The sequence below is a fragment of the Fukomys damarensis genome, unplaced genomic scaffold (genome assembly GCF_012274545.1).
Source record: "Fukomys damarensis isolate Sample0158 unplaced genomic scaffold, DMR_v1.0_HiC HiC_scaffold_31, whole genome shotgun sequence".
NCBI lineage: Eukaryota > Metazoa > Chordata > Mammalia > Rodentia > Bathyergidae > Fukomys > Fukomys damarensis.
In genome coordinates, this window is record NW_022900943.1 from 835170 (window position 1) to 841634 (window position 6465).

The window sequence follows — 6465 nt, forward strand, 5'->3', positions numbered from 1 at the left end:
CTTATTTACACTTTTAGTTTATCACCAGAGAAACTATTCAGTATTTACATGTGTGTCCTATTATTTCACTTTAGAATATGTCCTCAATGTGCATCCACTTAGCTATAAATGTCTCTAGTTTCTCATTCTTTATAGCTGAATAGTACTACATTTTATAAAAGTACCATATCTTCTTTATCGAGTCTCCAGTTGATGGGCATTTGGATTGTTTCCAAGTTTTAGCTGTTACAAACTGTGCCGCTATACACATAGTGGCACATGGGTGAGTGATCATATATCGCTGTGGTATGATTCTTTTAATTCTTTTGGGAAGATACCCAGTAGGGGAATAGCTAGGTCAAATGGGACTTCCAATCCATTGGCTATTGTTACGCTTAATAATAGAGGGAGTGGCTGTAAAAAGATAATTTGAATTATATAAAGCCAGTATGTGAAATTAAGCTTCCCTTTTAAGAGAAGAATGATCATCATTTTGAAAAAGAGTAATACATGTTTATAAAAAAGAAGCATTTCTAGTGAAATGCTCCCTTATTTTGACATTTCTAGAATTTTTGAGGCTTACACATAATAATCTCATGTTATCTTTACCTAATACAAATACTTACATACAGTTATTTCAACCTGAGATATTATGGGTCCTACTGTATTTAAACATTTTCAAGATCGTATATGTGGCAAAATACAGTTGACCCTTGACTTATCAACTCAGTCAGTTCCCAAGGGCTGGTTGTAACTCAAGTTGGTTGTGAGTCAGTACGGCTGAGATCTGGATGTTGACCTGGGTGCACACTGTAGGTAACAAGGGGCAGGTGGATCTTCGGTGACCCAGTTACCCACGTTCTTTTCTCAGGTTGGTTGTAACTTACGGGTGCCCTGTGCACAGGTGATGTAATATTGGAGAAATTGCTGAAACCCTGTGCAGCTTGTGTTTCTTATTTATAAAAGAAGTTAGGGTACCTAGGGTTAGATAAAATGATTTTATATAAAGTATTTAGAGCAGTGCTTCATATTTTAGTAAACACGCAATAAATGGTATTTTTTAATCATGCTGTTCTTTACTTTTCACCCCCAAAAGTCATAGTTTCTAAAATATGCCCCAAAGTGAAATAATTCACTTTAAAAAAGGAAATAAGTAAGTAGAACTTCCTGTTAGTCAAGGCTGTGCCCATGAAGTGTGGTCCTGGAGACAGTAGCAGCATCGGTTCCTGAGCAAGGACAGACTCACTCCACCAGATCGCTGAGTCGGTGGGCCTCTCTGTGGTGTGCTGTGAAAGTAGGAGTGCACAGGTGAAAGGATGACTCTAATTTTCGTATTTTTTTCTTTCTGACCCTATCTTCTCATGCACCACATTCCTGCTGTACCATGTTTCTTCATACCTTACCCTCTATTGATTGGTATTTTCTTGTATTTATATTTGGGGGACATACCTGACAATAACTTATTTCTGCATGAATGTGTGCTTACATCACTTTGTCTTTGACAGTATGCTGAATGCTTTCCATGTGTCATTTCATTTAGTAAGTTTATAAGAACTTTTGAGAGATAAGATTCGTCCCATGTTATGTGATGTACTGTACTTACTCTTTTATTGCTAAACAATATTCCATTATATAAATGTATTACATTTTGTCTTTTCATTTATAAGTTGATAGCCATTGGACTTGCTTCCACTCATTCACTGTTGTGAACAATGCTGGTGTTGAGCCGGGGATTTAGCTCAGTGGCGCCATGCCTGCTTCACAAGCAAGCACAAGGTTCCAAGTTCAATCCCCATTACCAAAAAACAAAAAAGGCCAGGAAAGCAAAACCCATGTGCTGTCAGTGTAAGTAATGCAGGTAAATGGAATGTGTTACTGTCATATGTGAAGACTGGCTTAGGAGTGATAATTGAAGTAAAGCTTTTTTTTGTAGAGTGTTATTGGTATTTTCATTGTAGTTCATATAGAAATTTATTCCTATAGTTCTTTTCTAGACTTTGAACATCAAGAAACGGTGAATGTTGAAAAATTTGATTTATTTTAATAAACATTAAATAAGCTTTAAAAATTCAATGCTTTCTTTTTCTGATATTTTTTCCTGTTAAGTACTCATTGTTTACTATAATAAAACTCATAAAATTAAAGTTGATAATTCATCAATAGAAATATCCTAACGCATAAATGTGGTAGTGACACACCTATGTTTATAAGCCTTTACAATAAAATTAATGTTATCCTTTGTGGGTTTTAACTTGGGTCTTGGGTATTTTGTCTCAGCAACAAGAGAAAATGAAGATACCAAATCCCCAGCCCTTCCTTGGCCTTTTTGTAGGACATCTCACTGATCTTGCTGTTTTGTCAGGAGGTTCTTATTACACAGTGTGTACTTAACAGGGACATAAATTATCAAAGTATTAAATTATTAATATGTATTGCACATTTAGAATAAACATCACCATTTTCATATCTGCTATGTACTTGCTACAAAACCTAAATGATAACATCAGAAATAAAAACCTATGTGAACTACAACAAAAATATTAATAGAATCTACAAAGAACAATCTTTGCTTCAGTTGTCATACCCAGGCAGTCTTCACACATGAAAACTGTGTGTTCCATACACAAGTGTTGCTTACACTGATGGCACATAAGTTCTGATTCCCTGTCCTTTTTTGTAGGGCACAGTTGACATTTTTTGGTTTTACTGTGTCGTAGTAAGTCTTTGTGATGCTGCCCCTGCCTGTCCACCTGTCAGCTCACCAGTGTGCTTCACTTTTTTTGTGTAGTTCCCTGTGCAGAAACATTTTGTTTTTCCTCTGCTGTAAATGATCTGTTATGAGTTTCAGTCCCAGTCCTCTAAGAAAATTTCTCTGTGGTATTCTTGTCAACTATCACACTATTGGTGCTGCACATGTTTAGGATCAAGTAAAATACAATCATTGGCCAACAGTCTGTGTTTCAAGTGACATCATAGTCACTGCATAACTCAACAAGATTCACTCCACCTTTGGTTTTGGTGTAGAAAGTTTCCATGTCAGGCGTCCATTTTGTAGAGGTTTCTTTATCAATATTTTTGTCTTGCTGCAGAATGTAGTCAGCAGTACCAGTTTGTTATTGCTATATATGAGGCCAGTGTAAATCTTTCTGAAATCTAAAGATTGTTCTATACAATTCTCTGTTTTGAAATTGCAACATTTCATTGGGAATTTTTGCTTTGTTCCTACATACAGTTCCTACACTGGTCAGCTTCTGCTTTGTTAGCAAATGTAACATCGGTTGGAAACTGGTAAACCAGTTGTTGAATGTCACATTCTGATTAGTTTGGGAGTTGGGAGCAACAAGTCTGCTCACAGCATCGTTCAGTTTATTACTGTACAAATAAGGACCTGGTGGCTGAGTTCCAGGATAAATTTCTAAATTGAAGGAATAATCTTTGTGTCTATGGGGGGCATAATTTTTTTTTTTCAGTACTGGGGATCAAACTCAGGACCTTGCACTTGCAAGGCAAGTGTGGTACCACTGAGCCAAATCCCTGGCCCATACAAGGGCATACATTTTTATGCCATATTTTGACTCATTGCTTTTCCCTAAGTCTCACATCTCTGTGATTACTATGAGAAATACTTGCTAAGTACAGCAAACCTATGAACAGTTTCATTTCAGATAGTCAGGTGTCACTAATACATTTCTGAATATGGCTATTGGTGCACACAGAACTTTTTACTTGTATTTCAGCTTTTGTGTTTCACAACATCCAGCAGTTCCAACACAGAATGATAGCGCTGGCATTCTGTCCAGCAGGTTTCGCCCCTGCCAGGATCCTTGCTATATCTTTGGACCTAGTTCTAACATTGGATCATACCATTTGGTTGCCTGACCATTTTGTGACATTTCAGCTAGTCAGATGTACACTCACATTGCTGTTTTCTTCATCATCTGAATTTAGGTTGTCTGCACTCCCTGTGTCTGTCTGTATCAGTTGATTCTTGTTCCGTTTCGCTGTCTCACTTGGCCCACATCGAGGTCGACATTGTGGCGGCATCGTTGTCATTGTGGTTGTCCTCTTCCTCCCCCTTCCACCTCTCCTCTTCCTCTTTCTCATCATCACCCACCCACCCACTTTTCTGTTATGAAAACATGTATTTTACCGTAATGCATCATCTTCATCATCCATGCACAAGTAAACTGATGATTCAATTTTGACCTCCTTTAGAACTTGTAAGTCTGGTTTTTCATATGCCATTGTACTGAAATGGGCTACTTTTACCAGGAAAACAAAAACAAAAAAACCCTAGAGTGGTGTGGGTATATTATACCTTCTGTGATGCTTAGGTAAACATATGTAAAACTTGTTAGATGGAGCATAATGTGGGTAAAATTTCTGGTTTTACACGTTTGCACATGTGCACACACCTTGCACTTTGTGATACACACACAAAGATTGCTTCTTGTATCCCTCAGGCAGAGTTAACTGAGATACATAGCCGACTATTACGGTAAAGCAAAAATTTACAGTAGAAAAGTGGGTTTGTGGAACCCAGTGTTATGCCTTGCTGGTAATGGGGAAACAGATTTTAGAGCTTTTAGGCCATAATCAGCTGGCTCTAAGGCAGAGTGGCACATGGGAGGGGGCGGTCGTTCATTGTAGGAAGAGTGTAGCAAAGCAACCTGGAAATCTTTCTGCCCCTTTTGTTTTATCCAGACTATTTAGTGTGGGTGGCACTCACACCTTCAATCCTAGTGCCTTGAGACTAGCCATGATCAATCTCTGCTTTACATACTCTAGATCCAACACCTCTGAAAAAGCCCTAAATATGACTGTGTGAGGCTTTGTAGGGGAGATCTAGACACGGACACAGCAGCTGGTATTTTACAAGAGTTTTATGGGCAGAAATTTTCAAATCTCTGGGATGTATACTAGGTAGAATTGTTCAGTTATATGGTAATTCCAGGTTTAACTTACTCAGGAACTGCTAAGCTATTTCCCAAAATGAAAACCATTTTGCATTCTCACTAGCAATGTATGAAGAGCCTACTTTCTCCATCACTTGTTTTTTTATACTTTTCTTTTTTATTACAGTGACCCTAGTTGATGTGAGGTGGTGCAGTGTCTCATTTCGGTTTTGAGTTGCATTTTCGAATGGACATTTTTCATGTGTTTATTGTCTATTTGTGTATGTTTTTTAGAGAAATGACTATTCATATCCCTTTCTCATTTTACAATGTGAGTTTAAGTGGTTGTGTTAATGAGAGAGAATTTAGAACCTATCCCTCCCTCACCCTACTTACTTTTAATGTCTTGGAAGTTTAATTAATGAAGATCATATTATGATTTCTTTTTGTCACATCCTCCTGTCCAGTTTTTAAATTTTATTTAGGGGGTGGATTATACTATAGGAAGAATCTAGGCTTCAATCCAAAAAGTTTTGCCTCAAGGAAAAAATAGGAAAGGCAACCCTAATCTCTTGGAGATACTATGGTTGTAGGTGGACTACGCTTCCATCCTAACTACATTGCACTGGCTTTAGTCTGGAAATAATGCTGAAGTGCGTATCTTTTTCATCTTTTTAAAATTTAACTTTTCTGATCATTTTTATAAGCTCTCAGTTGAGCTGAGCAGCATGTTTTTGGACTTTACAATTTTCTTACTTTGCAGAAATAAGCAAAGATTTTCCATTTACTGGATTTTTAAAAGAGAACAAATGAAAGATGAAGAGACAGCAAGTAGCATTCCTCAATACACACACACACACACACACACACACACACACACCCACCCCAACCTTGAAAGTAGTGGAACAAGGTAAAAATCGAGGTATAGTGAAAGCACCTATGGCAGTTAGTCTTAAGACTGACTGTAAGACATGCATTTTTATGAAAGGTTTTGGTTTTTTTTTTCTTTTTATTGAGTTTATTGATACAATCTAGGTATACAATACAGTTACATTCATCCCTGGGATTCTGTACCTTTACATAATAGGTCTTGATTCTCATTTTTTCCCCTTGTCCCTGCCCTCCCTTCACCCGCTCCTTCCCTTCCCATTTACAAACACTTTATTTCCATTTTTTTCAGTTTCTCATATTTTTTTCCTCTCCTTTATTACCTTTCCCCCACCCTTCCCACTTTCCCTACACCTTTAGCCCTTTACTTCCTATTTCGCATTATTAATTATTTCATTAGGATCCTGTGTACTATTATAGTTTTTCACACCAGAGAAACTATTCGGTATTTCAGTTAAAGAAATCTCTGTATGAACATTAAAAATAGGGAATCCTAAAATAAAACTAAAAAAGGAAAGTAAAAGAGAAAAGCCAATGATGTAACATTAAAATAATCCTTAATTCTGGAGATGAAAATGGTCCCTGAACATATTTAAATTGCTTCTCACTCTTATAGTCTTATCTTATTCTTTTTCTTCATTATTTAGAGAATATTTTATTAGTTTCTTTAATCAAACCCACATAGATATGACCTTACATATTT

General features: G+C 36.9%; 1 protein-coding gene across 3 annotated transcripts in view; it reads left to right on the forward strand.

Moving 5' to 3' along the window:
* The window catches only part of Mllt3 (MLLT3 super elongation complex subunit), a 248208-nt gene that overhangs the window by 132216 nt on the left and 109527 nt on the right, over positions 1 to 6465 (forward strand). The gene's annotated exons all lie outside the window — the stretch shown is intronic.